At 47.5% G+C, this 18,822-nt stretch overlaps 1 long non-coding RNA gene across 3 annotated transcripts; it reads right to left on the bottom strand.

Annotated features, from left to right (window-relative positions):
- Positions 1 to 5,463: 5,463 nt before the first annotated feature.
- Positions 5,464 to 17,776, bottom strand: LOC147911464 (uncharacterized). 3 transcript variants are annotated; one of them, XR_015551063.1, is made up of 3 exons: positions 17,662 to 17,776; positions 9,811 to 10,057; positions 5,464 to 5,941 (listed from the first exon to the last, which is right to left on the bottom strand). It is a non-coding gene; the product is annotated as an uncharacterized LOC147911464 (long non-coding RNA). The 3 variants fall into 3 exon arrangements; XR_015551062.1 differs by lacking the exon at positions 17,662 to 17,776 and adding an exon at positions 17,416 to 17,592; XR_015551064.1 differs by lacking the exon at positions 17,662 to 17,776 and adding an exon at positions 10,548 to 10,827.
- Positions 17,777 to 18,822: the final 1,046 nt, after the last annotated feature.

Here is an 18,822-nt window from a genome sequence, read left to right as displayed (position 1 = left end):
ACCGACCCTTCGCCATCGACCCCTCTACAGCTTCCCAATGACCTGCCTGCAAGAGGCTCTCACCATTTCATACAGCACAGCCCGTGCCCCTACACACCACGTGCTTAACGGTCCCCACAACTGAGAAGGGCAAGTACCGGGGGACATTCACCCAAGTCACAGGAAGGGTCCATACTGTTAGGAAGACAAACCAGTGAGAACTTGGAAGGATTCTGGTGAATGGAAGGAGCAGATAAGTGCCAGGTCATTCATTCACTCCACAAATATGTCCCAAACAGCAAACAAGCTAAACATCTAACTGGTGATGGAAACATGAGGGGAAGGAAGAGACCCGGTCCCTCTCTCTGAGTTCAGTCTAGGGGAGGAGGCAGAGGTCAGCCAAAATTAACACCCAATTAATCTGTGCTGACTGCAAGGATGGCAGGACGGGGCCTCCGTGAGGAAACTCAGGGAGCCTGAAGTAGTTTATGGGCAGGAGCGGTCGGGAGGCTTCACTCTATCCACGCAGTCTGAAGGATGAGTGGGAGTGTGGAGGGGAGGGGAGAGCACGGTATTCCACGTAGGGGAGACAGCACCTGCACAGGGAGGGAGGGGCCATGGCCCACTGAGGGAGTTTAAACAAGGGCCCAGTGGATGAAGCCAGGGGACGAGGGGGAATATTTGCAAGACGCCAGTGGGGAGCAGGGAGGGCAGGTCATGCAGGATGCTGTAGACCACGGAAGGGTCTGGTCTTTATTCTAAGCACAATGCGTAGACGGTAAGTCTTCTAAGTAAGGAGTGGACATGATTCCTAGAGGGGAACGTGAGTGGACGGGGCAAACAGTAGAGAAGGAGCAGGTGGGGGACGAGCGGGGTTTCACTTTTGGACCCAAGAACTCACAGTGCTTAGAGATGGCCAAGGGCAAACGTCAAGTGGCACTGAGAGATGTCTGCACCTCCCAAGAGCAGGCTGGGCCTCAGCTGCCAGCTGGAGAGTCCTGAGCACACAGACGGTGACTGCAGCCACGGTGAGGGTGAGACCTTCTGAAGGAGAAGGCAGAGGAAAGGAGGAGAGCACAGTCTTGCCATGGGGACCTCCGACATGGGAGGGCCTGGCCCAGGAGCACAGCCAGGAAATGAGCCCAGAAGGAACGAGAAAGGAAGACAGCCCTCAGAGAGCCCAGTCACAGGGGCGAAAGGAAGACCGCTCTTCACCAAGATGCTCAGCACGTCACAGCCAATGTCAAACGCTGCGGAGAGATCAAGAAAGGGAAAGATTGGACAATGGTCTCCAGGTTCTTTATTATTGTTTTCAGCTACATGGAGGTCACCGTAACCCTAGCAAGAGCCACTCAGCAAACTGATAAGGGTGGAAGCTGAGTGGAACGGACAGAGGAATGAGAAGGAGACGAGGAAATGGGGACAGTAAGTCAATGCAGCTCCTGAGAAGTCTGGCCTAGAAGTGGAGGCAGGAGGTGAAGCGAAGGGGTGGGACTTGGGGGAACGGGAGGATGTGGCGGGCTCCACACAGGGCCCCTTAAGATGGAAGACACCTGAGTCATGTGTCAAGACTGATGGCGAGGGACGAGTAGAGAGGGAGAGGCTGAAGTTGTGGGGAAGAAGGCCCAGCAGATGGAGTGAGGCTTCTGAGGAATGGGGGGAGATGAGATCCAGGGCACAGAGAGAAGCATCAGCTTCAGCAGGAAGAGACACGCTTCCCCCACCGCTATAAAGGGAAGGGACCCAGGGCGGGGACAGGTAGAGGCAAGTGTGCAGGAGTCCGAGTGGGAAACTGAGGGCTTTCTCAGCTGACGGCATCTGTTTCCTCTATGAAACAGGAGGCAGGTTCTTCTGCTGAGAGCGAGAGATGGGAGGGTCAGCGGTCTGGAGGATGAAGTGTGGCCAACTTAGCTTTCCAGCAGGATTTGATCTTGGTGCCTCTGCTGAGGGATAACTTTGGAAAGGCAGATTCTAAGTGCTTTGGAAAGACAGATTCTAAGTGCTTTGGTGAAGACAGCGGAACAACAACACTCCCTAAGTTGACTCAAAAGGAAAAGAGGGGTTTACTGACCCAGAAAGTGTACACCTAGGTGAGCGAGGCCGGCAGAGCTGGGACCTGGCCTCTGCTGCCTGGCTCGCAGAGAGCTTCTTTACCTAACTGTGCTCTGGCAAGGGCCACTGGAAAGAAATCACTGTTGTCACTGACAGGGGGAGGCTCAGGCCACAGTCAAGATCATGGTTGTGGTGGGCTACTTCTAAAATGGCCCCTAGTGATCCCCATCTCCTGCTGTTCACACCCACGTGTACTCCCCACCCTTGTGTGGGGGCTGGACCTAGTGACTTGCTTCTCACAAGCAGAAGGCCAGCAAAAGTGAAGGGAGGTCACTGCCCAGATTAAATGAGAGAACACCGGCTTCTGTCTCACTGGCACTCTGTCTTACCCTCTCATTTGGTCACTCTGACGGAGCCAGCTGCCATGTTGTGAGCTGCCACATGGAGAAGCCTACATGGCAAGGAACCGAGGAAGGCTTGTCCAGCAACCATTTGCTGGACAACTACCAGCAAGTAATTGGGGCCCCTGCATCCTGCCAACAACCATCAGTGTGCTCCTGGAAGCAGAGCCTTCCCAGTGGAACCCTACGATGACTGCAGCCTTTGAGAGACTCAGAGCCCAAGACCCAGCTAAGCCCCCCCAGATGCCTCACCCACAAAATTCAAGTGGTACTTCTACCCACTGCTGCCGGCAGTATCAACTGGTAAAACTTCTGGAAAGAAGTTTAACAACACATTCTGACAACAATAAAAATATCCTACTCCTTTGACACTCCTGGGATTTATCCTAGAGCAATAATCCAAACGAAAGAAAAAGTCACGTATGCACACAAGATAAATGTCATGATATCTCCAACGGCCACTGCACTCCGCCTCCAAAGAAGTATGCCACATGACAACAGGGAAATGCTTACGTAATTATTTAATAAAATGGTTAAATGAATAATTAATTATGATAAATTAAATTGATGCTATATCATACAAATATTAAAAACTGTAACTGTGAAAGCATTACCACCATGGAAAAATGTTTTATGTAAGTATAAATGATAAAACAAGCATATAAAACCACACCTATGGTGTGATTACTGTATACAAATGTGCACACATGGGGCCCATCCCGGTGGCGGAGCGATTAAGTGTGCACGCTCCTCCGTTGCGGCGACCTGGGACTCCCAGGTACGGATCCCATGCGTGCACCGATGCACCACTTGTCAAGCCATGCTGTGGTGGTGTCCCATGTGGAGTAGAGGAAGATGGGCACAGATGTTAGCCCAGGGGCAATCTTTGTTAGACAAAAGAGGAGGATTGGCATCTGATGGTAGATCAGGGCGAAACTTTCTCATCAAAAAAAAAGAAAGAAAAGAAAAAAAGGGCCGGCCCTGTGGCTTAGCGCTTCAGTGCCTGCTCTCCGCTGCTGGCGGCCCGGGTTTGGATCCTGGACACGCACCAATGCACCGCTTCTCCGGCCATGCTGAGGCCGCATCCCACATACAGCGACTAGAAGGATGTGCAGCTATGGCATACAACTATCTACTGGGGCTTTGGGGGAAAAAAAAAGTAGTGCACATATGAACGAGGACTGGAAGAAAACACTAGACAATGAACAAAGATGATTTCATGTGCTGGTAGGATTACTGAGGACTTCTAAAAGATTTAGTCTTATATTTAATGGCCCTCCCTTCAGACCAATATCAGAAACAAAAAGGTTAAATATACAAGCTTGAGAAAATTTCTCAATCATTCCTCCCTGCATTAATCACATTCTTCTCAAATCAGTGAACATCAAGCTCCTTTTAGGGGACACTTGTTTTCTCTTTGAAAGCCTCAAACAGTTTCCTGTCTCTGCTGAGAGAAAGGCTCACAGCTCCTCTGCTGAGGGGTGGCTCTAATCCTCCACCCAATCCTTTATCCGTTCCTTTCCATGGGAGCCGGGGTGAGGGCACTGAGAAGGGACAAACAGAACAGTGGCCCCAGGAAGTGATAAGAGAGGTAAGAGTCAAATGAAGGCAGGTGGTTTTAGCCCATGAGAGCCCCACCGCTCACAGCTCCATACTGCACCATCCCAAGGGGGTGTAAGGTCCACTACCTGTTTGCCCAGCTGCGCCCCATCCACCAGAATAGACTTCTCCTTTATCCATTAGGAACAGACTATGGTCCTGACCACAGGCGACCTATCAGACGAACAGAGGGAAGGCTGATGAGAAGAAATCCTTGGAAGCCCAGTGTCCTGCTCAAGGGACCCAAAGTACGGGAGCATTCCCTACTGCTCCTGAGACCCTAGGTGGCCGGATCCAGGCAGGCTGCCCCACATACCTCCACTTCTTATTCTTTCTCACTCCACTGCAGCCTGTTTTCTGCCTGCCCCTCCACTGACGCGGTTCTTGCTAAAGGAAAGGGCCAGATGGCCTAAGGAGAAGACCCAAGAGCACCTCCATCCCAGTCCATCCCTGAGGAACCACTCCCTCCTCCACAAGCCTTTCTCTTCCCCATCCTCTCTTCTGCCTCTCCAGTAGCTCCAATCTTGTTCCTTAGCTCAGCCCTACTGCTTACCCTTCAGTGTTGGAATCCTTCTCCAAGGTCTGCCTTCTGCCCTCTTCTCTCCTCCTCTTCACACTCCCCTGGGAGGCTGCATCCGTTTCCAAGTCTTTCCCTCTCACCTCTACACTGCTATCTCCACTCCCAACAACTCTACTGAGTTCCAGACCTGCTTTTCTAACTGCCTAATGAAAAGCACCGTTTACTAAATGCTTATTATGCCAGGCACCGTGCTAAGTCAATAACCAAGAACACCTAATAAGAAACCGAATCTCAGAGAAGGGTGGTAACTTGCCCAAAGTCATCCAGTTAATATGTGGGGAAGCAGGGACTTGAATTCGCATCCATGGGACTTTCAAGTCTGTGCAAGAAGCACTACACTCTACTGCAAACTTAAAAGCAAATTCACTCTCTACCTCCTCCTCGCGTCTCCCTCCCACTCAACCCAAGCCTGCCCCTCCTCCAGGACTCCCCCATCTGAGTTGAGAACATCAGCAGCCACTCATTTGCCGGTGGAGTCAGGCTCCACTCCTTCTAGCTCACTCCCTGGACCTCTTATCAAGCCCCAAATCTGGTCAATCCTCTTTACATGTCTCTCCACATGTCCCTTCTCCCCACGCCTTCCCAAGTGGCCTTCATCACCTCCTCCCCCAACCCTAGAAAACCTTGCATCGCTCACTCTCCACCTGTCTTCCAGCCTATGCCACAGCACTCCCCTGTAAGCATGCCAAACTCCAGCCACCCCGCATGCTCTTAGCAGTTAAAGTCTCCACCTGCCCCCTCCCCTCTGCCATGAAAACTCTCACCCTCCAACACCGGCCTATCTGGTAGATTCCTCTGCCACCTCCTCCACGATGCCTTCTCTCCCTTCCATTCCACCCCACGGACTTAACAATTCCCCTTTTGGCACTCTTATAGCACTTTCTAGATGCATTCACTTACGTATTTAAGGATTGATTTTAGCTATCTACCATGTGCCAGGCACTGCCCCCGGGGTGGGAATAAATGGTGAGCAAGATAAAGGCAGCCTGGAACACACACAGTGCCGGGACACACTCGGGCACAGCTAGTTTTTTAACCTGTCTTTCCCACTACAGTGTTATCCCCCCAAACATTATCAAACTTCATACCCCATGATCTACGATACATCCTGGCCTATAGTAGGCAGGTAATAATTTTTATAAAACATCTTATTAATTCATAAAATCCCTCTAACAAATTTGCCATCACCCCACCCAAATTTCACGCTTTCAGAAGTGCCCCAGGAGGCAGAATGAGTGGCTCTCAGCCCAAGCCTCTTACCTGGACCACCTGTCCACTGACGTCCTGCCTTCTATGGACTTTCTGACTTTCGCTAATGACTGAGGGCAATCTGGGTAGAAGCAAGACATATGGTCATAGTAAGCACTGTGGGGTTCTGGCCTCTCCTCTGTCACCCCTAACTGGTGGCCCCCACACACATAATAACTATCAGGGAAACTCTCAAGGTCAAATAGCAGGCAGAGGTAGACCCAGGTGGGAAAGTAACACAAAACAAACAAAATCGCTTGGTGATTTTAATACGCTGCCAGAGTTGAGACTGGTGTTTAGACCCACCAGCATAATGCGAGGATCTAGAGAGAAACTTTTTTAAAGACAAACAGACATAGAACTGAAACAGAGGAATTTTTGAAGTTAATCAATTTGGTTAAAAATAAAGAGTGAATTCAAAGAAAGTCCAGGTATCCCAATCAATGCTCATGCACCTGCCCTCCCACCAGGCTGATGCTCCCCCTGCGATGGAACAACACTCTTCACAGCTCTCTGGGGAGCGCTCACTGCTCCTCTCAGGCATGAGGAACCTTGCTTGGTACTGCTCTGTGGCTCTATCACACAGTAGTCACTCCGGAGATGTTTAATGCTCAACACAACTTGGGGACGGGTAGTCCTTGTGGGAACTCACCTGTAAAGTTCATTTTCCACCACCTTCCTTCCACATTGTCCGTAATAGCTGTTTGCCAGGCTGAAGACTCAAGAATACCACCACCAATGAAATCAGTTCTACAGGTGTGTGGAACCCAAGAATGTCAGGACTGGAAGGGGGTCTGGAAAGTGGTCCTAGTCCAACTGCTCACCCAACTGCCACTGGGTTTCCTTCTCCAATATTCCCAGCCAGTGCAGGCACACCTCCAGGCATGCTGGGGTGCAGACCTGCTGCAACAGACTGGGCCACCTGTACTTTCCCTCTGCTTCCCCTCTGGGCCCTCGTTCTGCCTCTCAGGAATTCCATAAGAGGCGAGTACCTCCTGTGAAAGGCCTCAGCACCCCCATTCCTTGGACCTGTCAATAGGCTGCCCTCGAGGCCAAGTCCCCTCTGGAAAGAGTTCCTAAACACCACCTTGGCCTTTTCCTACAAAGCACCCCTAGCCAGAAAATGAAATGTGAAAAATTTAGTCGAGGTGGCTTTCCCTGGGATAACCACTTTTTTGGCAACGATCAGGGTTACCAAGGAGCCTGGACTCTGAAAGCCCCACCTCTTGGAGGAAGCGTTAGCAAACAGCCTTCTCTCAGTACAATAGAAAAAGCCGTCTACATACGCAGCCTGGCTCAGTGACTTCACGGCAAAGGGAGGCCTTGATGAGGCTGCCTGTTGTGCGCTGTCACGTTTATAAATACCTGAGATTTCCCAAGAACCACAGAGTGCAGAAACAGAAGAGAGTCAGCAAGGTCTGCCCAACACAGCTCTCTTGAGCCATCCTACTGATTTGCTCCGGGAAATTCCAACAGCTTCACAAATCACATGTGGCTCAATCAAATGGTCAACTTCAGGCCCAATGGCAAGAAAGTGGTCCCCCCACCCTCCACCAATCTCCAACAGGTCAATTCACCTCCTTCACCGTCTGTCAGGACCAGAGAGTGGGCTCTGGCACAGGAGACTTGTACACCTGTGTCTCCTGAGGTCTATCCAGAGGCAGTGGGACAGGTGAGAGCTCTAAAACACACTCATCTCCCCTCGCTCAAATGAACACAACCCGGGTCAGTGCACTGATGCAGAGTCAGAGCATTTCTAACATGAGAGATCACTGCCCCATCCTCACGTTGTTACGCAGTGAGATTGGAAAGACTTACTCAAGGTACATAAGTTAGTGGCAGAGCGAGGAGCAGTCCCCAACTCCAACCCACTGCACCACATTGCCTCCATGACACACTGGGTTAGGGAAAAGCATCCTTAGTCTTTAAAGAAAGCTCTTCACGTGTCATTTCACACCATTTGAATTCTTCAGGAAAGTAAAAGCAATAGCCACTTCCTGCAATAGCCACTAGGATTTCTCAGTAAGGTGAAAAACAGGATCTACATTATACGACAGCACGTAGAATAAAAGGAGGTAAAAAGTATACACAGATGCATTTGCTTGCACATGCATTAAATCTCTTCAGAAGGATGAACTGGAAACTGTTAACACAGGTTGTCTACAGGCAGAGAAACCATGGTGCTGGGAGGACAGAGGTGGAAAGCAGAGTCTTCATCATATGTTCGACTGCGCCTCTAGGATTCTGAATTATGCAAACATGCTATCTATTCATAATAGAAAATTTTAATTTTTAAATAAGCAAGTAAGGGGGAAAGATGTTTAGAAGTCACTCTAAAGAAACTGATTGTTCTTTACAATCCTACCGAGGAAGCCAGATGGGCTATGTAGGGAACGCCTCTTGCAGGTTTTAAACGATGACCTTCTGAATATTTACCATGGAGGCTAGAGTTCAGGAGAAGGTCTGCGAATGCACTGGTTCTCAACATACTCCTTACTAAGGATCCCCTACTTTCTCCTATGATCCCCATCTTTCAAAAGATCTCGTCTACCAAATAAATGGCATTATGACTGCTGTAATAATACACTTGCCCATTCGTATTCATCAGTGAATGATATAATTTCCAGACAACTTTTTACCTGCATGAAATATCTGGTTTATCTCAATGAGATGATGTGATTCTAGGCAAAATCAAAGAAAATGGACGATGTTGTTAGCTTATATTAGTAGCTGAAAACATGAGGTACTTTAAAATACTGAAAACTGATTCACATCCCCCATTACTATCTGCATAGACCCCTAAGGGCCTGGGAAGCAGTAAATACATAACATCGAAAGGGAATCTGGCTCTAGGTCCAACTACCAATTGGCAGGAAATACAGAGGACAGAGGATCATGTCAAACGGCACCACAGGGATGCATTCAACAAATTGCAGACTGGAAAATTCTGTAGCATAAACAACGTGACTTCATTAAATAAATATCAAGGAGAAAAGATTAAAACAGACTTAAAAGACTATAAAAGTCTTATCAACCAGTTGCCACGCCTAGACTTTCTCTGGCCCTTGATTCAAATAAATTTTTAAATTTAAAATAAAAATCTATTGACAGTTTGGAGACAAAAGGCAGTTTGAATGCTGACTACATATTTGATATTCAGGGTTTATATTGTTAATTATTTTTAGGTGTGATGATGTATTTACTTTTTTGGGGGTCCTTATTTTTTAGATAGGGATTGAAATATTCATAAATGAAATCAATAATCTGACGATTGTTCCCAATTTGCCGAGGGGGAAGGTGGGGGAAATGAGTAAAACAAGACCGTCATGTGCTGATGACGGCAGAAGCTGGCGACGGCCCACGGGGTGCATTATCCTATTCCAGCCACTTCTGTGTATGTCTACAATCGTTCCTAACAAAAGGTAAAAAGAAACGTCATGTGGCATCATACAGCCAATCAAGACTTCAATACTAACTGTAAAAGAATTCTGATATAAAATTAACTGAAAGAAGGCAGAACACAAAATATACACTGTGATCAAAATTATATAAAAAGATACTTGCATACAAATGAGGGAAGACGAAAAAAATGACAAGAAAGATTTGCCCAGTATGTACTTCTGGGTAATTCCACTTTATTTTAAAAAATGCTTCTTATTGTCCTCATACTATTCATTGACTAATGTCTATTTGTTAAAATATCATAAATAATTTCTAACATTTTTACAATCCAGTTTCAAATAATTGGAATAAAGCTTCCATCTTAAGGCTTTCATTGAATTTCTTCCCCAGACCACATTCTAGGCACTGTAAAGTGTCTCAGGCTATCTCAAGCGAGGAAACAAAGGTCATCACTCTGGGGCCAAAAAACAACACCCCTACTTAGCAGCAAATGACCTTTACCAAACGGGCTGAAAAATAATCTAGCCCAGATGGTTTCAACCACCATGCCTTTCAAGACTCCATCCTTGTTGTTGTTATGGTTTGGTTGATGTCATCAGATTCTTGAAAGTCAGAGGGAGCTTCCTCAGCCAATCACAGCAGAGAAAGCCAAGGGGAGAGCTTCACTTTTCTCTTCCTGGCTCCTGTGAAAGCCAAGCCGGGAATCTCTGTTGAGTTCCATCCCCCAAACTTTCGTCCCATCCTTGGTTTTAGAGGACAGCAGTGTGAATCCATGGCCACAGGCAGCAGGTGAAATCTGAAAAAGAGTTCCCATAAAGCATTCACTGACCTGGGACGTCCAGTGTTTCCAGCAATAAATGGCAGCTTGTTCACCCACTCCAAGAACACACATTATTAACACAGCAGCAAACACTTAAGGAACGTTTCCTATGTGCTAAGTGTTTGAGATGTACTGTCCCATTTCATCTTCACACTCACCCAAGGGTCTAGGTATCAGATCCTCCCCCTTCACGAAGACACAGTCTCACAGAGCAGTTAAATTGAAGATTACCTTAGTTTGAATCTTGGAAAGACCATGGGTTCTACAGCTGGCAGACTCTGACCAGCTGTGCGACCTGAGATGGACTGCTTGACCTCTCTGTGTCTGTTTCCCTCTATGTGAATTGGAGTTGAGAATAATATCTCTCTTATTGGGTTGTTGTGAGGACTAAATGAGTTAATAGAGCTAAAGCCCCTACAGTGAATAGAACCTGACTTAACGTGTAAGAGCGACGGCATATACTCACTATCATTACTGGTGGTAACAGGAGGAGTATCCGGTAGAGGAGAAAATCGAGGCTCCTAGAGATTAAATAACTTTCCCGACACAGTCACACAGCTAATAAGTGGAGGCTGTCTGGTTCCAGAATGCACACTCGTGAGCCTCATGCTGCACTGTGACATTCTCAAACCCCTGCCATGAAGAAGCATTCATACCACAGCTACATCGAACGTGACACATTCACAGCCCAGTGGCTTTGTGGGGTGTTTCACCCACATGTGAGTGATGTTCTCAATCCTCACCTTCACTGGCAACGTCAGGAATCTGAGGATTAGGTGGGGGCGAAGCCAATCAAAGGCAGCCTGGCTTTAGAATTAACCCCCTTCGCATAAAACCCAGAGTGAGCACCTTCCCGTGTGGCCTTGATAGGCCTAGTTTACACCTGATGTCCCAACGTTGACTCTCGAACAAACTGGACGACAAATTCTATGGTCACCCACATGAGCCCCCACTGTCTCTTAGCGGTTTACAGTTCATCACAGGCCTCCGGAGTCAATCTCAGAGACTACACGTAAATCTACTCCTGAGGAAAACGCCAGCTGACCACTAATAGTGAACAAAGATGAAGAATTTTTGGGGGCGGGGGGCGGTCCAGTGGTCTACTTCCCAGTCTTTAAGTTTGGTGTGCTCTGCTTTGGTGGCCTGGGATCAGTTCTCTGGCGCAGACCTACACCACTTGTCAGTGGCCATGCTGGGGCGGCGACCCACATAGGAAATAGAGGAAGACTGGCACATGTGTTAGCTCAGGGTGACACTTCCTGTGCAAAAAACAAAGGAAAATAATTTTTTTTAATTCCAGCATTTCTGGAAGAAAGCTAGCTAAGTATTTCCTTTACACTTGACTTGTTGGTGACTTGTTTAATCAAGTCATCCCATAGTGACACATCCCTCCTTTTGCCCTGTGATATTTTCTCTCCTCACATTCACAGGGAACATATACACATGCACCCCTGTGTGAGTCAAAAAGCTCAGTTCCCTGGCCTTTGGGAACGGCTTGGGTCCACAGAAACGACCCACTGGGGAGGCAGGAGCCAGCCCCTGACCACAGGGCAGGAAACATAGAAAAGAAGCGAGTCCACAGAGGATGAACAGCACTCTATGCTTTCTCTCATTGCTTGTGGTAGCTGTTGATTCAACATTCAACAAATACTTGGTGACCACCTACTGTGTTATTAAATCTGCTAGTATGGGAAAAGGCTTCGAACAACACCTGACACAGAGTCAGCATTCAGTAATGTGTGTTATAATAATGTGCCAGCAGAGCACTTCCAACTATGGTGGAGTGAAGAACTTAGTGAAGCTCTCACCAATAAAGAACTACAAAAATGGACAAAATTATTTAAAAAACACCACTTCACGGCCTGGGAAATCAATAAAAGGCCAATAAACTGAGGAATTATTCACAGAAGACTGCGAGAACTACAGGTAAGAACAGCTGGAGTCTCCAGACTTCCTGTCTTGTGCTGTTCGTCCACCCCAGCTCAGTTAGCACAGAAGTTTGAACAGGGCAGGGCTGGCCATGAAAACCTTCAGCTTTGTTGTCAGAAAGGACAGACTTAAATTGGGTGCTGAAACTGGAGGATGCAAACTCAGGCCCAGCAGCAAACTAGTAGGAAACAAACAGGGAAAATGCACAACTCGAGGAGCCTGACTGCAATCCTGATTGGGGGCAAGAGGAGAGGCAGACCAGCCAGAAATTTCATGGGAAGATCCTAGAAAGGAGAGAGCCACAGAAGGCTCTGCACACACCCACGCCACCTGGGAAACAGCACGGATGGACAGAGGAGACCTGAGCACCAGTGGAAAGTAAAGATGAGGAGATTGGAAAACAGGCTGAATTTTGATGTGGTTCCAACCTACCCACAGAACCAAAGGTAGAGGGTAGAAACCTTAGAAGCTCAAGGTGTTTGAGCACAACCTCTGCCCAAATCATTGCCTGACCACAAAGGTATGGAGACAGGGGGAAACCCTCAAGCAGCCAGGCTAAAAAATCTAAAGGGACGGAGACAAAAAGGAAACCTGAGCAAAGACATCAGTAGCCATGCATAGCAGAGGAGGCTGAGGCTATAGCTTAAGCCCCCAAAAATTGAAAAGAAAAAAAAAAACACAGGGGGAAAAATACCACAATCCAGAGTTGTTATATCATCAAAAATTCCAGTTTTTAACAAAAAAAATACAAGACATGCAAAGAAATAAGAAAGTGAGACCTGTACTGAAATTGGACTCATCAAGTACAAGGCAACAACAATCAGATTAACGACTCAGTTCTCTTCTGAAACTGTGGAGACCAGAAACCAGTAGAATGACATTTTCAAAGTGCTGAAAGACAGAAATTGTCAACCAAGCATTAATTCTATATCCCACAAAAACATACTTAAAAAAAATTGAAGATGGAATAAAGACATTCCCAACCAAAGACTGAGAGAAGTCACTGCTAGCAGACCTGTCTTAAGAAGTCCTTCAGGCTGAAGGGAAATGACAGCAGATGGTCACTAACAGTGACAAGAAGAAATGAAGAACATCAGCGAGAGTGATTATAAAGGTAAATATAAAACACTGCACAAATATATTTTGACTATCTTCATCCCTTAAGAGATTAAAAAGACAACTGCATAAAATAATGATCCTAAATTGCTTTGTCGGACTTAAAGTGTATAAAGATGTGGTATATATCACAACAACCACACAAACGCGAGAGGAGGAAATGCAGCAATGTTGGAACAAAGTTAGTTTCCTCAGGATTAGGTCACTATTAACCTGAAGTAGATTGTGATAAATTAGGACACATATTTTAATCCCAAGAGCAACTACTAAACAAACAAAAAAAATATAGTAAAACACCAAACAAAGGAATTTAAAAGGTCCGCTAGAAAAATACCTATTAACCACAAAAGAGGGCCTCAAAGGAAGAGCAGAGAGATAAAAATGACATAAAGAAACAAAGAGCAAAACGGCAGATGTGATCCGACCACGTCAGTAACTACATTCAAAGGACATGGATTGAGCAACGTCAGTGAAAACAGTGGAGCAACAAAAACACGGGGAAACTGTCAGAATCCACTTTTCAAAACTCTGACAAAGAACCAAAGACTTCAAGCAATCTGGGGGAGGTTTACTCCAGGAAAGCAGCTGACTCTCAGTCAGAACAGCAAGCTTGGTGGCATTTTAATCTGACCTATTCCCATCCACCTCTCCTCAGCTCTGCAGGAGCCCTCAACACCAACAGCTCACAATTTCAGTGGAAATCAGCAATCTGGGCGCCACGGGGGGAGGCAGAAAAGGATTGGAACAACTGCAAAGCCCCACTCCCAGAGAACTCGCATTTCATCTGTCTGGTGGTGCCCTGCAAGACCCCATTAACAAGGCTCTATTTTTCTGACCTGATGCAGATATCACCCAGAGCAAACAGCCTTTCCTCCCGGGGTGTCTGTTGAAAACAATGAGAGGCTAATAAAGAACATTCAAGCTGCCTGGGTGGTGCATAATAGTAGGAGCAAACAATATAGATTAACCCAGAAACTATCAACCAAATTTACCTGACACCTCTAGAACGCTGCACCCAAACAACAGCAGGATACACATCCTTTTAGAACACACACGGAACATTCTCCAGGACAGACCATAGGCTAGGTGAAAAAAGAAAGTCTCAATACATTTAAAAGGACTGAAATTAAAATATGTTCTCTAACCACAACAGAATGAAATTGGAAATCCACAAATAAAGAAATTAGGAAAACCATCAATATTTGGGAAGTAAACACTTCTAAATAATTCCAGGGTCAAAGAAGAAATTCCAAAAAACCTGAAAACTACTTGACGGTAAATGAAGACAGAAGAAATACAACATATCCGAATTGATGGGCTGTAGCTAAATAGTGCCTAGAGACAAAATTATAATTTTAGCTTTAAACTTTAGTTTAAAGCTTGTAATGTAGCTTTCAATACCTACATGACAAAAGAAAAAAGACCTCAACAATAGCCAAACCTTCCACCTTAAGAAACTAGAAAGAGCAAACTAAACCGAAAGCAAGCAAAGAAGGGAAATACTAAAAATACGACTAGAAATCAATCAAACAGAAAACAGAAAATCAATAGTGAAAATCAATTCAACCATAATTTGGTTCTCTCGAAACATTAATAACGTTGACAATTCTTCAGCTAGACTGACCAAGGGAAAAAGAGAAAATACAAATTACCAAAATCGGGAACTACAGAGAGAAGATCGCTACCAACCTACAGAACTCTGGGAGATCCTAAGTGAATACTAGAAACAACTTTATGCCAACAAATTAGATAACTAACAAGAAAACACACATTCCTGGAAAGAAACACATTACCCAAGCCGACTCAAGAAGAAATCGAAATTTTAACATACCTATAACGAGCTTAAAAAAACTAAATTAGTAATAAAACAAGCTCTTCTTGCCAAGGAAAGTCCAGACCCAGATAACTTACTTCACTGGTAAATTAACCCAACATTTACCTAGGGAATAATACCACTTCTTCACAAACTTATCCAGAAACTCATTCTAGGGTGCCAGGAATATCCTGATACCAAAACCAGTCCAAGACATCACAAGGAAAAAACCCTCAATAAGATGTTAGCAAAACGAACCCAGTGGAAAAAGGATTATTGTCCGAGAAGAAGAGGAATTTCTCCCAGGAATGCAAGCTGGTTTAATATCCAACAATCAACTAACGTAATATCCCTATTCACAGAATAAAGGACAAACATCACATGATCACCTCAACAGATATACAAAAAGCATTTGACAGAATCTAGTCCCTATTCAGGGTTTTAAAAAAGAAAAGAAACTCCGCATAAGGTAGGACAAGAAGGGAACTTCCTCAACTTGAGGAAAGGCATCTGTGAAAACCTTACAGCTCGCATCACCCGCAATGGTCAAAGACTGAAGGCTGTCTCCCTAAGATCAGGAACAGGACAAGCACAGCACTTCACTTCGACACTGTACTGAAGGCTCTACCCAGTGCAATTAGGCCAGAGAAAGAAACAAAGGCATCCAAATTGGAAATGAAGACGTGAAACTGTCTTGATTCACAGACAACCAGACAACACCATCCTGTATGCAGAAAATCCTAAGGAATACACAACAACATATAAAACTAATACACAAGTTCAGCAAAGTCAAAAGATAGAAGGTCAACATACAAAAACCAAAGGTATTTCTATATACTAGCAAGGAACGCTCCAAGAATTAAGTTGAGAATACAATTCTATTCAAAATACCATCAAAAAGGATAAAATGCTTAGGAATAACCGTAACAAAAGAAATGCAAGACTTGTATACTGAAAACTACAAAACATACTTGAGAGAAATTAAAGACCTACTTAAATGAGAGATTCCACGTTCATGGATTGTAAGACAAAAGAATTTTTAGAGGGCACTTGTGCCCCAATCAATCTACAAATTCAACATAATCCCTACCAAAATCCCAGCAAGTACTTCTGCAAAAACTGACAAGGTAATCCTAACATTTATGTGGAAAATCAAAAGACTCAGAATAGACAAAACAATTTTTAAAAACAAGAACAAGCTGGAGGACTTACATTTCCCAATTTCAAAACTTATTATAAAGCCACAGTAATCAAGAGAGCATAATTTCAGCACACGGTTAGACATCTAGATCAACGGAACAGAACTGACAGTTCAGAAATAAACCCTGACTGTTTACAGGCAGCTGACTTGGACAAAGGTGCCAAACAATTCAATAAGGAAAGGCTAGTCTTTCAACTAATGATCCTAGGACAATGGGATATCCACACGTAAAAAGGCCCCTACCCCACACCATACACAAATACCAGCTCAAATGGCTGGCTCATAGACCTACACAGAAGAACTAAAACTATGAAGCTCCTACAAGAAAACATAGGAAAACTATCTTTGTGATCTTGGGTTAGGCAAAGACTTCTTACACATACCAAAAACACAAGCCACAGCAGAAAAAGGCATCAACTGAATTTCACTAAAATTTAAACATTTGCCTCTTCAAAGGACACTTAAGAAAATCAAAAGAAAAGCCGTGGACTGGCAGAAAATATCTGCACATATCATGTATATGATCAAGGACCTCTATCCAGCACACACAAATAACTCGTACAAATCAATATTCAGGAAAAAACAACACAACTTGTCGTTCCTCTGGAGCGTCAATGCCCCGTTTCTCTTGCTCTCCCCTTTTCAGTTCAAGATCACTTGGTACCCTTGACACACAAGTCAGAAGCCAAACTGGTCCAATCTGCTGCTTTTTCACCCCGCATCGAGATTCCCACAAGCATCCCCAACAAGAACCTAACCCAAGCACCTCGTTTTGCTCTTCTGACTGTTGGCTCCAAGAGAAGCCACCGCAGGTTGCCCTCTGCTGCCATCTTTTCAAACCCGAGTCAAGGCAGACACCGCCTGTGCAAACGGCCTAGTGTGTGCGGACCTCTGCTCCTCCTCGCTCATCCCTGTACCTGCTCCAGTTAAGGCTTCCTTTCCCACTGGTCCACTGACTCCAGCCGGCCCGCAAGGTCCCGGAGCTTTTGCAGCCGGCTGTCCTAACATCAGAACTTCCGGGGCCGACCGCCCGAGTGTGGATCCCACTGTACCTCCCCCTACCAGCTGTGGGGCCTGGGGCCTGTCCCTTGACCTGTCTGAGCCTCCCTCTGCTCCCTGATCTGCGGGGACAACCCCGACCCCCCGGGGAGGTGCGGATACCGCGGGCCGCCACAACCCCGCCGTTTCCGCTCCTCCATCAAGGCGGGCAGCGCCCCTGTCGCGTCCCCCTCCCGTGCCTGCGGCCGCTCGAGGGGCGCCCTCCCGGAGTCTCACCCTCCAGCGCGGCAGCTTCTCCAAGAGGCCGAGGGCACGGGGAGGGGCGGCGGCGGGAGGGGCCGCCCGCTCCTTCCGCTCCAGCTCCAGGCGGGATGGCAGCGGCTCGACCCGGCGGCGCGGCCGCGAGCCGGCGCGGGGCTCGGCCCGGAGCTGGGCAGCACGAAGAGGGGGGCGCCCTGCGCCCCGAAAGGCTGTAGCCCCCCACGTGGATGCGGTCGGTGCGGGCCGCGCTCGTCAACCTACCGACCCACGGGCGCGCCCCCGGCCTCCGCCGCCTCCTGCTGGCTCCGCGAGCACACGGCCGCCGTTCAGAGCCCTCGCCCCGGCCCGGGGCAGCCCAACGGGCGCCCCAGCCTGGCCCTCGCAGCTTCACGCCTTCAGGCCACCAGGCGAGGCCTACTTGTGTGACCCCTGACCCCACGCCCCGGCGAATGCGCCTGCCACCAGGTTTCCTATTGGCTGAAGGCAGAGGCGCTGACGGCCCCCAGTGGCGCAGCCAGTGAGCGTGGTTGGACTGGGCGGAGCCGGGGACCTGTGATCCTCAGGGTGTTGGATGGGGCCCTGGTCCTGTCCTGGCCACCTGGTGCGTGACCTTCCTCTGAGCTCCAGCTCCGCCTGAGCGCAGTCCCCTCCCCGCGCAGCGCACGTTTCCCGAGCATCTGCCCGGCTCAGGCGGGCACAGGGCGCTTTCCTGTCGCGAGGCCCTTTGCTTCTTGGCTTCAGCCTGGGAAACGCTGGAGGGGTGGCGCCCTCCGCGCATCTCCAGGTAAGTCCTTCCCCTGCCCTGTGTAGTCCCTTTGCCACTGTCCGTCGTCATCTCTCCTCTGGCCTCGTCGTGGGCGTTCCCCGCCCCCATCAGCCACTAGGCCACTCAGTCCCTGCTCCAGCCACAGTGAGCTAGAGGGTAGCTCTTCCTCTTGGCGTTCGCTGCCAAAACCCCCCGCAGGCATTTCCCGTTGTCTTCCACAGTGCATCCTCCTCCCGGGCTCACCTCGCTCCTCAGCGCTTCATCCACTTGAGCAGAGGGCTCCACTTGTGCCTTCTGATCCCAGCGCTGTTTCAGGCCTCCCTACTTTGCACGCACTGCCTCCAATGCCCTTCAGATGTCTGGCAAACTCCTAGTCATCTTCTAAGATCCAGCTCAAGCACCTCCTTTGAACTTCTGTGAAGGCAAGAACTTCAGTTCCTTCAGGTTGTCCTCACCAATGTTGTCCTCCTACAGGTCGGCAGGCGGCCAGGAACAAGGGGTGCCCTCCTGAATGAATGACCAGGAGTCTGGGGCCCTGGGTTCTAGTCCTGGTTCTGCTACTGAGTAGTTGTCTCCCTTTTCTGGATCTCCTGTCTGAAATGAGGGGACGGGTTAAAAAAAAGTCAATACATGAAATGCATTTTTGTAAATGAATG

Source organism: Ceratotherium simum, unplaced genomic scaffold (genome assembly GCF_057802395.1).
Source record: "Ceratotherium simum simum isolate JZ-2026a unplaced genomic scaffold, ASM5780239v1 HiC_scaffold_43, whole genome shotgun sequence".
NCBI classification, from domain to species: domain Eukaryota; kingdom Metazoa; phylum Chordata; class Mammalia; order Perissodactyla; family Rhinocerotidae; genus Ceratotherium; species Ceratotherium simum.
This window is presented reverse-complemented; position numbering and strand designations above follow the sequence as displayed.